Source organism: Triticum urartu, chromosome 5 (assembly GCF_003073215.2).
Source record: "Triticum urartu cultivar G1812 chromosome 5, Tu2.1, whole genome shotgun sequence".
NCBI lineage: Eukaryota > Viridiplantae > Streptophyta > Magnoliopsida > Poales > Poaceae > Triticum > Triticum urartu.
In genome coordinates, this window is record NC_053026.1 from 559,932,629 (window position 1) to 559,952,231 (window position 19,603).

Here is a 19,603-nt window from a genome sequence, read left to right on the forward strand (position 1 = left end):
TCTATCACACTACTGAAGCTTATTACTTGGATCATCTTCGATCCCTATGTGCTCGTGCTGAAACCCCAACTAGCTTAGTTGAGGGCAAATCTTTAGATGAGCATGCTTATTATGTGCGACACCGTATATCTGAAAAAGGGAAACTATTATGGGGTCAAATTCAACGTTTGCAATGCTATGCTTGGAATTTATGTGAAATATATGATTTTACTTGTTGTTCTGAAAACCCTAAGAAACACCTTCCCTATCAATGTGAGTTTAGTAATAATGGAATCGTATCTTCGTATGCTAAGGGTGTTTATAATTACTATGATGTTCAACAAATTGAAGAATTTGTTGCTTTTAAGGGTGCTTCTGAAATTGCTTCTTTGATTGAAAAGTATGATGCTACTTTTCACAAATCTGAAAATTTTGCTATACTTAAATATTGCTATGATAATTATGCTTCTAATACCTATGTTAAACAATATATTGAGGAATACTCCGCTGTCCAAGAAGAGACTAATATTTTGCAGGAGTCTATGGAAGAAGAAATTGATGAAACTGTGAGCTCATTGGATGAAAAAGATGATGAGGAGAGCGAAGAACAAAAGGAGGAAGAGCGGATTGATCACCCGTGTCCACCTTCTAATGAGAGTAACTCTTCAACTCATACATTATTTAATTCCCCTTCGTGCTTACCGAAGGATGATTGCTATGATGAATGTTATGATCCCTTTGATTCTTTTGAAATATCCCTTTTTGATGATGCTTGTGGCCAAGATGCCAATATGAATTATGCTTATGGAGATGAACTTGCTATAGTTCCTTATGTTAAACATGAAATTGTTGCTATTGCACCCATGCATGATAGTCCTATTATCTTTTTGAATTCTCCCGATTATACTATATCGGAGAAGTTTGCACTTATTAAGGATTATATTGATGGGTTGCCTTTTACTGTTGCACATGATGATTTCGATAAATATAATATGCATGTGCTTGCTGCTCCTACTTGCAATTATTATGAGAGAGGAACAATATCTCCACCTCTCTATGCTTCCAACATGATAAAATTGCAAGAAACTGTTTATACTATGCATTGGCCTTTACTAGGTGTGCATGAATTGTTCTTTTATGACATGCCGATGCATAGGAAGAGAGTTAGACTTCGTCATTGCTTGATATATGTTGCTTTGTGTTCACCACTAAATTACAAATCATTGTTAATTAAAATTGGCTTTGATATACCTTGGGATCCGGGTGGATTCACTACTTGAGCACTATATGCCTAGCTTAATGGCTTTAAAGAAAGCGCTGCCAGGGAGACAACCCGTAAGTTTTAGAGAGTCATTTATTTATGTTGAGTGCTTTCATATAGTTTAAAAACAACAAAAATAAAGAGGGGAACCCAAAACTTTTTCAAAAAGGAAAGCGAAAGTGAGAAAGACAAGCATTGTTGAAGTGGGAGCTAGCCTTGAACTTTGTTCATGCTAACGGAAACTTTGTGAATCTTGATCACAGAAACTTTTCAATAAAACAAATTATCCCTTGTACAATTCCATTGTATTATAAAAATAATGTGCCAAGGTTTGCCTTTAGGATGTTTACATTTGCTTGATGGTTTGTAAGGTGCAGGACAGAAACTTTAGTTGTAGTGCGCGATTTTAAATTTTTAGCTGGAACTTCAAATTGTTCTGATTCTTTTTGCACTGTCTTCCTATACAAATTTTTTATGTTTCCTAATTTTGGTAGAATTTTTCAAGTATCAGAAGTATGGTGAATGTTCAGATTATTACAGACTGTTCTGTTTTAGACATATTCTGTTTTTGATGCATAGCTTGCTTGTTTTGATGAAACGATCGAATTATATTTGTGGATTACGCCATGAAAAAGTTATATTACAGTAGACACAATGCAAAAACAAAATATGAATTGGTTTGCCACAGTACTTAGAGTAGTGATTTTCTTTATTATACTAACGGATCTTTCCGAGTTTTCTGTTGAAGTTTTGTGTGGATGAAGTGTTCGATGATCGAGAAGGTCTCGATGTGAGAAGAAGGAATAGAGGCAAGAGCTCAAGCTTGGGGATGCCCGAGGCACCCCAAGTAAATATTCAAGGATACTCAAGCGTCTAAGCTTGGGGATGCCCCGGAAGGCATCCCCTCTTTCTTCAACAAGTATCGGTATGTTTTCGGATTCGTTTCGTTCATGCGATATGTGCAATCTTGGAGCGTCTTTTGCATTTAGTTTTCATTTTTATTTTATGCACCATGTTGGTATGAGATAGTCCTTGGTTGATTTATAGAATGCTCTTTGCACTTCACTTATATCTTTTGAGTATGGCTTTATAGAATGCTTCATGTGCTTCACTTATATCATTTGAAGTTTGGATTGCTTGTTTCTCTTCACTTAGACAACCGCCATTTGTAGAATGCTCTTTTGCTTCACTTATATTTGTTAGAGCGTGGGCATATCTTTTGTAGAAAGAATTAAACTCTCTTGCTTCACTTATATCTATTTAGAGAGATGACAGGAACTGGTCATTCACATGGTTAGTCATAAAATCCTACATAAAACTTGTAGATCACTCAATATGATATGTTTGATTCCTTGCAATAGTTTTGCGATATAAAGGTGGTGATATTAGAGTCATGCTAGTCGAGTAATTGTGAAATTGAGAAATACTTGTGTTGAGGTTTGCAAGTCCCGTAGCATGCACGTATGGTGAACCGTTATGTAACGAAGTCGGAGCATGAGGTGTTTATTGATTATCTTCCTTATGAGTGGCGGTCGGGGACGAGCGATGGTCTTTTCCTACCAATCTATCCCCCTAGGAGCATGCGCGTAGTACTTTGTTTCGATGACTAATAGATTTTTGCAATAAGTATGTGAGTTCTTTATGACTAATGTTGAGTCCATGGATTATACGCACTCTCACCCCTCCACCATTGCTAGCCTCTCTAGTACCACGCAACTTTCGCCGGTACCATAAACCCACCATATACCTTCCTCAAAACAGCCACCATACCTACCTATTATGGCATTTCCATAGCCATTCCGAGATATATTGCCATGCAACTTCCATCAACATCATATACATGACCTGAGCATTCATTGTCATATTGCTTTCCATGATCCTAAGATAGCTAGCATGATGTTTTCATGGCTTGTCCGTTTTTTATGTCATTGCTATGCTAGATCATTGCACATCCCGGTACACCGCCGGAGGCACTCATATAGAGTCATACTTTGTTCTAGGCATTGAGTTGTAAGTAAATAAAAGTGTGATGATCATCATTATTAGAGCACTACCCCAGTGAGAAAAGGATGATGGAGACTATGATTCCCCCATAAGTCGGGATGAGACTCCAGACTTTACAAAAAATAAAAGAGGCCAAAGAAGCCCAAATAAAAAAAGAGGCCAAAGAAGCCCACCAAAAAAACAAAAAAATGAGAGAAAAAGAGAGAAGGGGCAATGTTACTATCCTTTTACCACACTTGTGCTTCAAAGTAGCACCATGTTCTTCATATAGAGAGTCTCTTGAGTTATCACTTTCATATACTAGTGGGAATTTTCATTATAGAACTTGGCTTGTATATTCCAACGATGGGCTTCCTCAAATGCCCTAGGTCTTCATGAGCAAGCAAGTTGGATGCACACCCACTTAGTTTCAGTTGAGCTTTCATATACTTATAGATCTAGTGCATCCGTTGCATGGCAATCCCTACTCCTCACATTGATATCTATTAATGGGCATCTCCATAGCCCGTTGATACGCCTAGTTGATGTGAGACTTTCTCCTTTTTTGTCTTCTCCACATAACCCCCATCATCATATTCTATTCCACCTATAGTGCTATGTCCATGGCTCACGCTCATGTATTGCGTGAAAGTTGAAAAGGTTTGAGAATGTCAAAAGTATGAAGCAATTGCTTGGCTTGTCATCGGGGTTGTGCATGATGTGAATATTTTGTGTGGTGAACATGGAGCATAGCCAGACTATATGATTTTGTAGGGATGAGCTTTCTTTGGCTATGTCATTTCAATAAGACATAATTTCTTGGTTGGTATGCTTGAAGTATTATTATCTTTATGTCAAAAGATAGATTATTGCTTTGAATCACTCGTGTCTTAATATTCATGCCATGATTAGACATATGATCAAGATTATGCTAGGTAGCATTCCACATCAAAAATTATCTTTTTTATCATTTACCTACTCAAGGACGAGCAGGAATTAAGCTTGGGGATGCTGATACGTCTCCGTCGTATCTATAATTTTTGATTGTTCCATGCCAATATTATTCAACTTTCATATACTTTTTGGCAACTTTTTATATTATTTTTGGGACTAACATATTGATCCAGTGCCCAGGTCCAGTTCCTGTCTGTTGCATGTTTTTGGTTTCGCAGAATATCCATATCAAACGGAGTCCAAACGGGATAAAAACGGACAGAGCTTATTTTTGGAAAACATGGAAAATTCGGAAGGAAAATCAACGCGAACCAGTGCCCGAGGTGGTCACGAGGCAGGGGCGCCCCCCTAGGGCACGCCCCCTACGATCGTGAGCCCACCGTAAGGCGGTTGACGCTCTTCTTTTGCCGCAAGAAAGCTAATATTCGGAAAAAAATCACGGCGAAGGTTTCAGGCCAATCGGAGTTACGGATCACAGAACGCAGAACCAGAGAGAAACAGAGAGATAGATCCAATCTCGGAGGGGCTCTCGCCCCTCCCATGCCATGGAAGCCAAGGACCAGAGGGGAAACCCTTCTCCCATCTAGGGAGGAGGTCAAGGAAGAAGAGGAAGAAGGGGGCCCCTCTCCCCCTCTCCTCCGGTGGCGCCGGAACGCCGCCGTGGCCATCATCATCATCACCGCGATCTTTACCAACACCTCCGCCATCTTCACCAACATCTCCATCACCTTCCCCCCTCTGTCTACAGTGGTCCACTCTCCCGCAACCCGTTGTACCCTCTACTTGAACATGGTGCTTTATGCTTCATATTATTATCTAATGATGTGTTGCCATCCTATGATGTCTGAGTAGATTTTTGTTGTCCTATCGGTGGTTGATGAATTGCTATGATTGATTTAATTTGCTTGTGGTTATGTTGCTGTCCTTTGGTGCCCATCATATGATTGCACGCGTGGATCACACCCTAGGGTTAGTTGTATGTTGATAGGACTATGTATTGGAGGGCAAGAGTGACAAAAGCTTCAACCTAGCATAGAAATTGATGCACACGGGATTGAAGGGCGACCAATATATCTTAATTCTATGGTTGGGTTTTACCTTAATGAACATTAGTAGTTGCAGATGCTTACTAATAGTTCCAATCATAAGTGCATAGAATTCCAAGTCAGGGATGACATGCTAGCAGTGGCCTCTCCCACATAATACTTGCTATCGGTCTAGTAAAGTAGTCAATTGCTTAGGGGCAATTTCGCAACTCCTACCACCAATTTTCCACACTCGCTATATTTACTTTATTGTTTCTTTATATAAACAGCCCCTACTTTTTATTTACGTACTCTTTATTATCTTGCAAACCTATCGAACAACACCTACAAAGTACTTCTAGTTTCATACTTGTTCTAGATAAAGCGAACGTCAAGCGTGTGTAGAGTTGTATCGGTGGTCGATAGAACTTGAGGGAATATTTGTTCTACCTTTAGCTCCTCGTTGGGTTCGACACTCTTACTGATCAAAAATTGTTGCGATCCCCTATACTTGTGGGTTATCAGCGGACGGCGCACAGATCGCTGCCAACGCCCCCCGAACTCTTGGCGAGCAGATCCTGAGCATCGAGGCCCGCCTTTGGCCAGCCCACGGGATGCTGCGTCGGCTTCAATGCGTCGGCGCCCAGGCGATTGCCGCCTTGTGGCCGGATATGCAGGCATCGCGCACCCCCAGTCGGACTGCCGACTGGCTGGAGGTAGCAGTCGGCCGCCTTGAGGCCTGGAAGGGTTCTTCGGCCCGGGCTGGAGCACGCCGGGCCTTAGAGTTCGCCAAGGTGTGGTATCCTGGGCTGAGTCTAGCCCAGCTAGCCACGTTCCGGCTGGAAGCTCAGGCGGAGCTGGCGGCCGTGGAAGACGATCTCGTCAAGCGCGCCACGTCAATCGCCGAGTACACCGACACCAGCGTCTTCGTCCCAGAGCGGGCTGAGAATGGCGAGGAGGCGCCGCCGCAGTGGTTCGGGTTGAACCCGGACGGCGGCGAGGACTCGGCGGAGGTGATCGACTCCAGTGGCGAAGGAGAGGGCGAGGAGGAGGAAGGAGACAAGGAGGAGGCGCCAGAGGTCAGGGCAGACGGCCAGCCCCAGCTCGACCGCACCTCTAGTAACGAGTCGCGCCCAAGCGAGCCAACTCCTACCAGAGGTGATCAAGCGGAGACCAACCAACCGGCCGCCCCGGCAACTGGCACCGCCGACCCCTCCGGTCCTCCGAGTCCGTCCGCGGTTTCCTAGGCTGCCATCTTATCTTTGTTTTTACCTGCTTAATAGTCTCAATGAACTTGTTATTTTGCACAATTCCACCCAAGGGGTGTATCTTGAACTTCTGTTTGAGGATTCGGTCGAGGGCCTTTTCTATGTAAATATTTATCTGCATTCTATCTCTTCTTGCTTATTACTCTTTGGCTTTTTTCCTTTGCCGCCTTCCCTTGGTTGTCGTCTTGTCAGTCAGATAGCCGCTTTGCGGACTGCTGCTGGATCAAGTACTTGGCTTCTTTTGGGAAGGCAAGTACTTAGCCATTTAGAGTTTTTAGCAAGTTAATTTAGAAAACGGCGAGCCGACTGCTCAAGAGTTGGTTGTAAAAGGCTGGAAGCCGGCTTAAACTATGTACATGCTTTGAGTCCTTAGCCATTTTTCATATGGGCACCCATTCTACCTTACTCCTGCTCACCAGACAATGGTTCTGCGATCTGCGGCTTCTAACAGGAGACGGCTTAAGTGCCACACACTACTTGTCCGGCTGCAGGAAGTCATTTCATAGTTCAAGACGGCAAGTCCTCGGGCCAACTAGTCGAACCCGGTGCCAAGCGGTATAACAAAGAATAACATACTCATAGGCATAACTCTTATCATATAGATAAAAGAGGGCAGTCCCCGAGCTCTTCTCGAGGGGCCCGAGGTCTTCGTACTTTAATACAAAAGATAGCATGGTACATACTGCATTAACTGTAAAATCTTCGGAGGACGTTTGCATTCCATGGCTGCTCCGTCTCTTTGCCAGAGTCGTCCCTCTTGCGTGCTCGGGGCTTCTAAGCATCGATCAGGTAGTAAGAGTCGTTGCCCAACACTTTGCTGATGATGAAAGGGCCTTCCCAAGGTGCTGAGAGCTTGTGTTGGCCGGCTGTTCGTTGAATCAGCCGGAGCACAAGGTCTCCTTCTTGGAAAGATCGCGGCTTGACCTTCCGGTTGTAGTATCAGCGTAGGCTCTGCTGGTAGATGCTGGACCGGCTGAGTGCCAACAGCCGGCCCTCTTCCAGCAGATCGACGCTATCTTGGCGTGCTTATTATGCTTCCTCTTTGGTGTACATGGTGATTCGAGGGGAGTCGAACTCTATATCTGTTGGGATGACGCCTTCGGCACCGTAGACGAGGAAGAAGGGTGTGAAGTCGGTTGACTTGTTTGGAGTCGTGCGCAGGCTCCAGAGGACGGCTGGCAACTCGTCAAGCCAGCAGCCTACCAAGCGCTCCAGAGGCTCGACCAGCCGAGGCTTGATGCCGGACAGGATTAGGCCGTTTGCTCGCTCTACCTGGCCAATGGACTGCGGATGGGAAACAGATGCTAAGTCCAGTCGTATGCCCTGTGTCGCGCAGAAACGGGCCAAGGCACCTTTGGCAAAGTTTGTACCGTTGTCGGTGATGATGCTGTGCGGTATGCCGTACTGAGTTGTGATGTCGGAGATGAAGGTCACAGCAGTCGGACCATTCAACTTCTTGATTGGTTTTGCTTCTATCCACTTGGTGAACTTGTCCACTGCGACAAGTAAGTGAGTCAAACCACCTCGTGCCGTCTTGAATGGTCCTACCATGTCCAGGCCCCAAACAGCAAAGGGCCAGGCAATGGGAATAGTCTTGATTGCAGAAGCCGGCTGATGAGGCTTGGAGCGGAACTTCTGGCACCCCTTGCATTTTTTGACCAAGGCCTTGGCGTCTTCAAGAGTATTCGGCAAGAAGAAACCATGGCGGAAGGCTTTGGCGACGAGTGCTCTTGAAGCCGTGTGGTGGCCACACTCGCCTTGATGGATGTCCTTGAGAATTGCTTGGCCTTGCTCCGGCTCTACGCAGCGCTGGTAGACACCAGTGACACTGCGCCTTACGAGCTCTCTGTTGACTATGGTGTACCCTGCCGCCCGGCGTTGCACTTGCCAAACTAAGATCTCATTAGTCGGCATCTCTTTGTTCACTAGGAATTTGAGGATGGGCTGGGCCCATGAAGGTGCTGGAATTTATGCAACTGTCAAGACTGCGACTTGGACGAGGGCGGCTGGGCCGGGAGGTGGCAGGTTGGAGTCGGCAGCCGCTTGCTGTGTCGATGAAGTCCCAGGGCGGATTGGCGCAGTCCCCGGGCCGGGTTCTGAAGTCTCCGGGCCGACCGCCGCAGTCCCCGGGCCAGGTGCGACTGCCAAGATCCCCGCGCCGGCTGCCGGAATGCTTGCGCCGTCTGCGGGGGCTCTTGAGTCGGATCCGACTACTTCAGAAGGATCCGGTACGAAGATAGAGTCTGACTCTGGCGATGGCTTGACAGACGTCTTGAGGAGGCGCTGGAGGGCGACGCCGGACGGTATCGCTTGACGGGTGGAGCCGATTCGCGCCAGGGCGTCTGCTTGGTCGTTGTCGTTTCTTGGTACATGGAGAAACTCGCACCCCTCAAAATATCCACTGAGTTGCTGCACAAGGAAGCGGTAGCTCGCCATGTTTGCGTCTTTGGCGTCCCAATCGCCTGACGACTGTTGGACCACCAAGTCGGAGTCACCATAGCACAGGATCCGGCGAATGCCGAGATCTTTGGCTAGCCGGAGCCCGTGAATGAGTGCCTCGTATTCGGCGACATTGTTGGAGGCGGCAAAATGGATTTGCAGCACATATTTGAGCTTGTCGCCCTTGGGAGAAGTGAGGACGATACCGGCTCCCAAGCCGGTGCGCATCTTGGAGCCATCGAAATGCATTCGACAATGGGTGGAGTCGGGCGCTCGCGGCAGATACTGGGTTTCGGCCCAGTCGATGAGGAAGTCGGCCAGCGCTTGTGATTTGATGGCGGTACGAGGCTGGTAGTAGATGGTGTAGGGGCCAAATCTATGGCCCATTTGGCCACTCGGCCCGAAGCATCCCGGCTGCCGATGATCTCGGCTAGTGGAGCCATGCAGACCACAGTGATTGGATGTTCTTGGAAGTAAGGCTTTAATTTCTTGACGCCAAAGTGCACGCCATAGCACATCTTCTGGTAGTGGGGGTAGTTTTGCTTGGAGGTCGACAGTACTTCACTTAAATAATATACCGGTCTCTGGACTGGTAGCGCCTTGCCTTCCTCCTTGCGCTCTACCACGATGACTGTGCTGACTACTCGGCTGGTGGCAGCGATGTAGAGGAGCATGGGTTCCTTAGGAGTTGGAGCCGCCAGGACAGGTGGAGTAGTTAACATCTTCTTTAGTTGGAGAAAAGCTTCGTCCGCCTTGTGGTTCCACTCGAAAAAGTGGTCTTCTTCATGAGTTGGTACAAGGGGAGAGCCTTCTCGCCCAGCCGACTGATGAATCGGCTGATCGATGCCAAACAACCGGTAAACTTTTGTACGTCCAGCAGTCGGCTGGGTACCTCCATCCTCTCAATAGCCTTGATCTTCATAGGGTTGCACTCTATGCCGCGTTCGGAGACCAGGAAGCCAAGGAGCTGGCCGGCTGGTACTCCGAAGACGCATTTCTCCGGATTGAGCTTGATCTGAAATCGGTGCAAGTTCTCAAAGGTCTCCTTGAGATCTTCCAGCAGTGTTCCACGCTTCTCCGTCTTCACTACCACATCATCCACGTAAACATGAGCATTTCTGCCGAGTTGCTTGAGGAGGCACTTCTGCATGCAACGTTGGATGGTGGCACTGGCGTTCCTCAAGCCGAACGTCATGGTCAGGTAGCAGAAGGCTCCAAATGGCGTGATGAAGGCGGTCTTCAGCCTATCGGCTGGGTTCAACTTGATTTGGTGATACCCCGAATATGCATCCAAAAAACTCAACAGCTCGCATCCGGCTGTGGAGTCTATCACTTGGTCGATCCTTGGCAAAGCGAACGGGTCCTTGGGGCATGCTTTGTTGAGGCTAGTGTAGTCAATACACATTCGCCATTGCTTGTTCTTCTTCAGTACCAAGACCGGGTTGGCTAGCCATTCTGGAAAGAACACTTCCATGATGAAGCCGGCCACAAGCAGCCGGGATATCTCTTCTCCAACAACTCTTCTCTTCTCTTCTGACAGGTGGCGCAAACGCTGCCTGACTGGCTTGGCATCAGATCGGACGTGCAATTTGTGCTCGGCGAAATCCGTCGGGACACCTGGCATGTCTTTGGGTGACCATGCGAAGATGTCCCAATTCTCACGGAGGAAATCGACGATCTCGCCTTCCTATTTGCTGTTGAGGTTGGCGCCTACGACAGCGTACCTCTCTGGGTGCTCCGGGTCCAAAGGTATCTTCTTTGTTTCTTTGGCCGGCTTGAACGAGCCCTCAGCTTCCGACTCCCTGGGATCGGTCGACATCTCTGGCTATTTGCTTGCCATCGCCACAACCCGGTCAAGCAGCCGCTTCTCAGCTGCGATCATGAGGGACTCGGCCAGCCGACCGCTCTCTGCTGCGCAGGCGGACGACTTCTTGTAGTCGCCAGTTATGGTCAGAATCCCTTTGGAACTCGACATCTTCATCTTGAGGTAGACATAGTGGGGGACAGCCATGAACCTAGCCAGGGCAGGCCGGCCAAGTAGCGCATGGTACGGGCTCTCCAGGTCCACCACTTCGAACCAAATTGACTCTCGGCGGAAATGATCTTTGTCTCCGAAGAGGACGTCAATCAAGATCTTGCCGATTGGTGAGCAGGAAAGGCCAGGAACTATGCCATGGAACACTGTCCGGCTGGACTGAAGCTGCCTCTGTCTGATTCCTAATTTCTCCATGGTATCCTTGTACAAGATGTTGATGCTGCTGCCGCCGTCTATCAGGACTCTGGAGAAGCGAGCAGCTTGCTTGTCCGTGGCAAAGGTGGCATCCAAAACCAAGGCGTAGGAGGCGGGTTTGGGCATTACTTCCGGGTGGTCAGCTCTGCTCCAGCTGATGGGCTTCTCAGACCAATGCATGAACTCCGGTGTGTCAGATGCTACTACATTCACCTCATGCTGCTGCAGCCACCTGTTGCGTCGATCATCGGCCACGCTGGTGAACACGACATAGGCTCCATGCTCTTTTGGGTACTCGTCTTGTATCGCGCCGACTGGTCTGACCGCCGGCTGCTGGGGCGGAGGAGGAGGCGGCTGCCCAGCAGGTGGGGGAGGAAAAAGGCCGTCTCCCTTGGCGATCCTGCTGAGCCAGTGGCACTTCCGAGTGGTTTGGTTGGACGGCTTCGCGCCACTGTGGAATTTGCAGGGTCCATCCAAAGTCTGCTCATATGAGAAAGCTGGCTGCCAGTTGGGCTTGCTGCCCTTCTGGCGTTTGGGCAGAGGCTGCCCTTCCGGCTGCTGGTCTTCAACTGTCGCCACCTGCCGACTGGTGGAAGTCGGCTGTGGGGCTTTGCGCTTGTGGTCATTCTGCCGTTGACGCCGACTGGTGTCTCCGGCCGGGGTTCAGGTGTTGGGGATCGTAGCAGAAATTCAAAATTTTCTACGCATCACCAAGATCAATCTATGGAGTAATCTAGCAATGAGGGGAAGGAGAGTGCATCTACATACCCTTGTAGATCGCTAAGCGGAAGCGTTCAAGTGAACAGGGTTGATGGAGTCGTACTCGTCGTGATCCAAATCACCGATGATCCTAGTGTTGAACAGACGGCACCTCCGTGTTCAACACACGTATAGCCCGGTGACGTCTCCTACGCCTTGATCCAGCAAGGGGAGAAGGAGAGGTTGGGGAAGACTCCATCCAGCAGCAGCACGACGGCGTGGTGGTGGTGGAGGAGCGCGGGACTCCAGCAGGGCTTCGCCAAGCACTACGAGAGACGAGGAGGGAGAGAGGTAGGGCTGCGCCAACAGGGAGATGATCTCGCGCGTGTTGCAGCCCCCAATACCTCAAGTATATATAGGGGAAGGGGAGGGGTTGCGCCCCCATCTAGGGTTCCCTCCCTAGGGGTGGCAGCAGCCCCAAAACCCATCTAGGGTTGCGGCCAAGGGGGAGAGAGGGGGCGCACCTAGGGTGGGCCTTAAGGCCCATCTGGACCTAGGGTTTGCCCCCTCCCACTCTCCCTTGCGCCTTGGGCCTTGGTGGGAGGCGCCCCAGCCCACCTAGGGGCAGGTCCCTTCCCACTATTGGCCCATGTAGGCCTCCGGGGCTGGTGGCCCCACCTGGTGGACCCCCGGACCCCTCCGGTGGTCCCGGTACACTACCGGTGATGCCCGGAACACTTCCGGTGGCCAAAACCATACTTCCTATATATCAATCTTTACCTCCGGACCATTCCGGAACTCCTCGTGACGTCCGGGATCTCATCCGGGACTCTGAACAACATTCGGTAACCGCGTACATACTTTCCCTATAACCCTAGCGTCATCGAACCTTAAGTGTGTAGACCCTACGGGTTCGGGAACCATGAAGACATGACTGAGACACCTCTCCGGCCAATAACCAACAGCGGGATCTGGATACCCATGTTGGCTCCCACATGTTCCACGATGATCTCATCGGATGAACCACAATGTCGAGGATTCAATCAATCCCGTATTCAATTCCCTTTGTCTAGCGGTACGATACTTGCCCGAGATTCGATCGTCGGTATCCCGATACCTTGTTCAATCTCATTACCGGCAAGTCTCTTTACTCGTTCCATAACAAATCATCCCGTGATCAACTCCTTGGTCACATTGTGCACATTATGATGATGTCCTACCGAGTGGGCCCAGAGATACCTCTCCATTTACACGGAGTGACAAATCCCAGTCTCGATTCGTGCCAACCCAACAGACACTTTCGGAGATACCTGTAGTGTACCTTTATAGCCACCCAGTTACGTTGTGACGTTTGGCACACCCAAAGCACTCCTACGGTATCCGGGAGTTGCACAATCTCATGGTCTAAGGAAATGATACTTGACATTAGAAAAGCTTTAGCATACGAACTACACGATCTTTGTGCTAGGCTTAGGATTGGGTCTTGTCCATCACATCATTCTCCTAATGATGTGATCCCTTATCAACGACATCCAATGTCCATGGTCAGGAAACCGTAACCATCTATTGATCAACGAGCTAGTCAACTAGAGGCTTACTAGGGACATGGTGTTGTCTATGTATCCACACATGTATCTGAGTTTCCTATCAATACAATTCTAGCATGGATAATAAACGATTATCATGAACAATGAAATATAATAATAATAACTAATTTATTATTGCCACTAGGGCATATTTCCAACAGTCTCCCACTTGCACTAGAGTTAATAATCTAGTTCACATCGCCATGTGATTAACACTCATAGGTTACATCGCCATGTGACCAACATCCAAAGAGTTTACTAGAGTCACTAATCTAGTTCACATCACTATGTGATTAACACTCAATGAGTTCTGGGTTTGATCATGTTATGCTTGTGAGAGAGGTTGTAGTCAACGGGTCTGCAATGTTCAGATCCCTATGTATTAAGCAAAACTTTATGTCATATCGTAGATGCTGCTACCACGTTCCACTTGGAGCTATTCCAAATTGTTGCTCCATTATACGTATCCGGTATCTCTACTCAGAGCTATCCGGATAGGTGTTAAGCTTGCATTGACGTAACTCTTTACGTCGAACTCTTTATCACCTCCATAACCGAGAAACATTTCCTTATTCCTCTAAGGATAATTTTGACCGCTATCTGGTGATCCAATCCTAGATCACCTTTGTACCCTCTTGCCAGACATGTGGCAAGGCACACATCTGGTGCGGTACTCAGCATGGCATACCATATAGAGCCTATGACAAAAGCATAGGGGACGACCTTCGTCCTTCCTCTTTCTTCTGCCGTGGTCAATCTTCGAGTCTTACTCAACTTCACACCTTACAACTCAGGTAAGAACCCCTTCTTTGACTGATCTATTTTGAACTCCTTCAAAAACATGTCAAGGTGTGCGTTCTTTGAAAGTATCATCAGGCGTTTTGATCTACCTCTATAGATCTTGATGCCCAATACGTAAGCAGCTTTATCCAGGTCTTCCTTTGAAAATCACTCTTCAAACAGCCGTTTATGCTTTCCAGAAATTCTACATTATTTCGCATCAACAATATGTCATCCACATATACTTATCAGAAATGTTGTAGTGCTCCCACTCACTTTCTTGTAAATGCAAGTTTCTAGCAAACATTGTATAAACCTAAAAGCTTTGATCACTCCATCAAAGCATATATTCCGACTCCGAGATGCTTGCTCTAGTCCATAGAAGGATTGCTGGAGCCAGCATACCTTTTAGCATCCTTAGGATCAACAAAACCTTTTATTGTATCACATACAACTTTTTCTTACGAAAACTGGTAAGAAAACTTGTTTTGACATCCATCTGTCAGATTTCATAATCGAAAAATACAGCTAATGCTAACATGATTCCGACGGACTTAAGCATCTCTACGGGTGAGAAATTCTCATCATAGTCAACTCCTTGAACTTGTGAAAAGACTCTTTCCCACAAGTCGAGCTTCATAGACGGTAACATTACCGTCCACGCCCGTCTTCTTCTTAAAGATCCATTTATCTCAATGGCTTGCCGATCATCGGGCAAGTCCACCAAAGTCCATACTTTGTTCTGATACATGGATCCTATCTCGGATTTCATGGCTTCTAACCATTTGTCAGAATACGGGCCCACCATCGCTTCTCCATAGCTCGTAGGTTCATTGTTGTCCAACAACATGATATCTAAGACAGGATTACCGTACCACTCAGGAGTAGTACATATCCTTGTTGACCTATGAGGTTCGACAGCAACTTGATCCGAAGCTTCATGATCACTATCATTAACTTCCTATTCAACAGACATAGGCGTCACAGAAAACATCTTTCTATGTTGCGTCACTCTCTGGTTGAAGTAAAGGTTCAACAACCTCATCAAGTTCTATCTTCCTCCCACTCATTCTTTCGAGAGAAACTCCTTCTCGAGAGAGGACCCGTTCTTAGCGACAAACAATTTGCCCTCGGATCTGAGATAGAAGGTGTACCCAACTGTCACCTTTGGGTTTCCTATGAAGATGTGTTTGTCCGCTTTGGGTTCGAGCTTCTCCGGCTGAAGCCTTAAGCATTGCAGCCCCAAACATTAAGAAACGACAACTTTGGTTTCTTGCCAAACCAATGTTCACACGACGTCGTCCCAACGGACTTATATGGTGTCCTATCTAAAGTGAATGCAGCTGTCTCTAACGCATAACCTCAAAATGAAAACGGTAGATTGATAAGAGACATCATAGATCGCACCATATCTCATAAGGTTTACGACGTCCGGACGCACCATAACCCAGTGGTGTTCCAGGTGGCTTCAACTGTGAAACAATTCCACAATGTCTTAAGCGTTTGCCAAACTCATAACTCAGATATTCTCATTGATCAGATCGTAGGAATTTGATCTTCTTGTTATGATGATTCTTAACTTCACTCGGAAATCACTTGAACTTTTCAAACGTTTCAGACTTGTGCTTCATTAAGTAAATATACCTATATCTACTCAAATCGTCTGTGAAGATGAGAAAATAGCGATATCCACCGCACGCTTCAATTCTCATTGGATCACACGCATCAGCATGTATGATTTCCAACAAGTCACTTGCCCGTTTCATTGTACCTGAAAGCGGGGTCTTAGTCATCCTGCCCATGAGGCATGGCTCGCATGTGTCAAGCGATTCAAAATCAAGTGACTCCAAACATCCATCGACATGGAGTTTCTTCATGCATCTTACGCCAATATGACCTAAACGGCAGTGCCACGAGAAAGTGGTACTATCATTATTAACTCTACATCTTTTGGCGTGAACATGTGTATTACCACGACCGAGATTCAATGAACCATTCACATAGGGTGCATGACCATGAAAGGTATTATTCATGTAAATAGAATAACCATTATTCCCTAACTTAAATGAATAACCGTATTGCAATGAACATGATCTAATCATATTCATGCTCAACGTAGACACCTGATAACATTTATCTAGGTTCAATACTAATCCCGAAGGCAGATGGAGCGTGCGATGGTGATCTTATCAACTTTGGAAACACTTCCAACAAACATCGTCACCTCGCCCTTAGCCAGTCTCCGTTTAGTCCGTAGCTTTTGCTTCAAGTCACCAATAATAGCAACTGAACCGGTATCCAATCCCCAGGTGCTACCAGGAGTACTAGTGAGGTACACATTAATAACACATATATACTTTGTTGAAGTTGCCAGCCTTCTTATCTACCATGCATTTGGGGTAATTCCACTACCAGTGACCATTCCCCTTACAATAGAAGCACTCAGTCTCGGGTTTGGGTTCAACCTTGGGTTCCTTCACAGAAGCGGCAACTGGTTTGCCATCCATGAAGTTTCCCTTCTAGCCCTTGCCCTTCTTGAAACCAGTGGTCTTGTTAAACCATCAACACTTGATGCTCCTTCTTGATTTCTACCTTTTGCGGTCTTAAGCATCGCGAACAGCTTCGGGATCAACTCCATCCCTTGCATGTCATAGTTCATCATGAAGATCTAGTAGCTTAGTGATAGTGGCTAGAGAACTCTATCAATCACTATCTTATCTGGAAGTTTAAGTCCCACCTGATTTAAGTGATTGTAGCACCCAGACATTCTGAGCACATGCTCACTAGCTGAGCTATTCTCCTCCATCTTGTTGGCAAAAGAACTTGTCAGAGGTCTCATACCTCTCAACACGGGCATGAGCCTGAAATCCCAATTTCAACTCTTGGAACATCTCATATGTCTTATGGCGTTCAAAACGTCATTGGAATCCTGATTCTAAGCCATAAAGTATGGTGCACTAAACTATCAAGTAGTCATCAGGATGTGTCTGTCAGGTGTTCACAACATCCACAGACGACGTTGTAGGGGTTTGCACATCGAGCGGTGCATCAAAGACGTAAGCCTTCTGTGTAGTAGTGAGGACACTCCTCGGACTACGGACCCAGTCCGCATCATTGCTTAGAATATCTTTCAACTTGGTATTTCTCTAGGAACGTATTGAAACAGGGAGCTATAACGTGAGCTATTTATCTACAACATATTTGAAAAGACAATTTAGACTATGTTCATGACAATTAGGTTCATCTAATCAAATTATTCAATGAACTCCCACTCAGATAGACATCCCTCTAGTCATCTAAGTGATACATGATCCGAATCGACTAGGCCGTGTCCGATCATCACGTGAGACGGACTAGTCATCAACGGTGAACATCTCATGTTGATCGTATCTTCTATACGACTCATGTTCGACCTTTCAGTCTTCCGTGTTCCGAGGCCATGTCTGTACATGCTAGGCTCGTCAAGTCAACCTAAGTGTTTCGCATGTGTTCCGAGGCCATGTCTGTACATGCTAGGCTCGTCAACACCCGTTGTATTCGAACGTTAGAATCTATCACACCCGATCATCACGTGGTGCTTCGAAACAATGAACCTTCACAACGGTGCACAGTTAGGGGGAACACTTTCTTGAAGTTATTGCGAGGGATCATCTTATTTAAGCTACCGTCGTTCTAAGCAAATAAGATGTAAAACATGATAAACATCACATGCAATCAAATAGTGACATGATATGGCCAATATCATTTGCTCCTTTTGATCTCCATCTTCGGGGCTCCATGATCATCGTTGTCACCGGCATGACACCATGATCTCCATCATCATGATCTCCATCATCGTGTCTTCTTGAAGTTGTCTCGTCATCTATTACTTCTACTACTATGGCTAACGCTTTAGCAATAAAGTAAAGTAAGTACATGTCGTTTATGTTGACACGCAGGTCATAAATAAATTAAGACAACTCCTATGGCTCCTGCCGGTTGTCATACTCATCGACATGCAAGTCGTGATTCCTATTACAAGAACATGATCAATCTCATACATCACATATATCATTCATCACATCCTTTTGGCCATATCACATCACACGGCATATGCTGCAAAAACAAGTTAGACGTCCTCTAATTGTTGTTGCAAGTTTTTACGTGGCTGCTATAGGTTTCTAGCAAGAACGTTTCTTACCTATGCCAAAACCACAACGTGATATGCCAATTTCTATTTACCCTTCATAAAGACCCTTTTCATCGAATCCGATCCGACTAAAGTGGGAGAGACAGTCACCCGCTAGCCACCTTATGCAACTAGTGCATGTCAGTCGGTGGAACCAGTCTCACGTAAGCGTACGTGTAAGGTCGGTCCGGGCCGCTTCATCCCACGATGCCGCCGAATCAAGATAAGACTAGTAACGGCAAGTAAATTGACAAAATCGACGCTCACAACAACTTGTGTTCTACTCGTGCATAGAAACTACGCATAAACCTGTATCCGATACCACTGTTGGGGATCATAGCAGAAATTCAAAATTTTCTACGCATCACCAAGATCAATCTATGGAGTAATCTAGCAACGAGGGGAAGGAGAATGCATCTACATACCCTTGTAGATCGCTAAGCGGAAGCGTTCAAGTGAACGGGCTTGATGGAGTCGTACTCGTCGTGATCCAAATCACCGATGATCCTAGTGCCGAACGGACGGCACCTCCGTGTTCAACACACGTACAGCCCGGTGACGTCTCCTACGCCTTGATCCAGCAAGGGGAGAAGGAGAGGTTGGGGAAGACTCCATCCAGCAGCAGCACGACGGCGTGGTGGTGGTGGAGGAGCGCGGGACTCCAGCAGGGCTTCGCCAAGCACTACGTGAGACGAGGAGGGAGAGAGGTAGGGCTGCACCAACAGGGAGATGATCTCGCGTGTGTTGCAGCCCCCAATACCTCAAGTATATATAGGGGAAGGGGAGGGGCTGCGCCCCCATCTAGGGTTCCCTCCCTAGGGGTGGCGGCAGCCCCAAAACCCATCTAGGGTTGCGGCCAAGGGGGGAGAGAGGGGGGCGCACCTAGGGTGGGCCTTAAGGCCCATCTGGACCTAGGGTTTGCCCCCTCCCACTCTCCCTTGCGCCTTGGGCCTTGGTGGGAGGGGCCCCAGCCCACCTAGGGGCTGGTCCCTTCCCACTATTGGCCCATGTAGGCCTCCGGGGCTGGTGGCCCCACCTGGTGGACCCCCGGACCCCTCCGGTGGTCCCGGTACACTACCGGTGATGCCCGGAACACTTCCGGTGGCCAAAACCATACTTCCTATATATCAATCTTTACCTACGGACCATTCCGGAACTCCTTGTGACGTCCGGGATCTCATCCGGGACTCCGAACAACATTCGGTAACCGCGTACATACTTTCCCTATAAC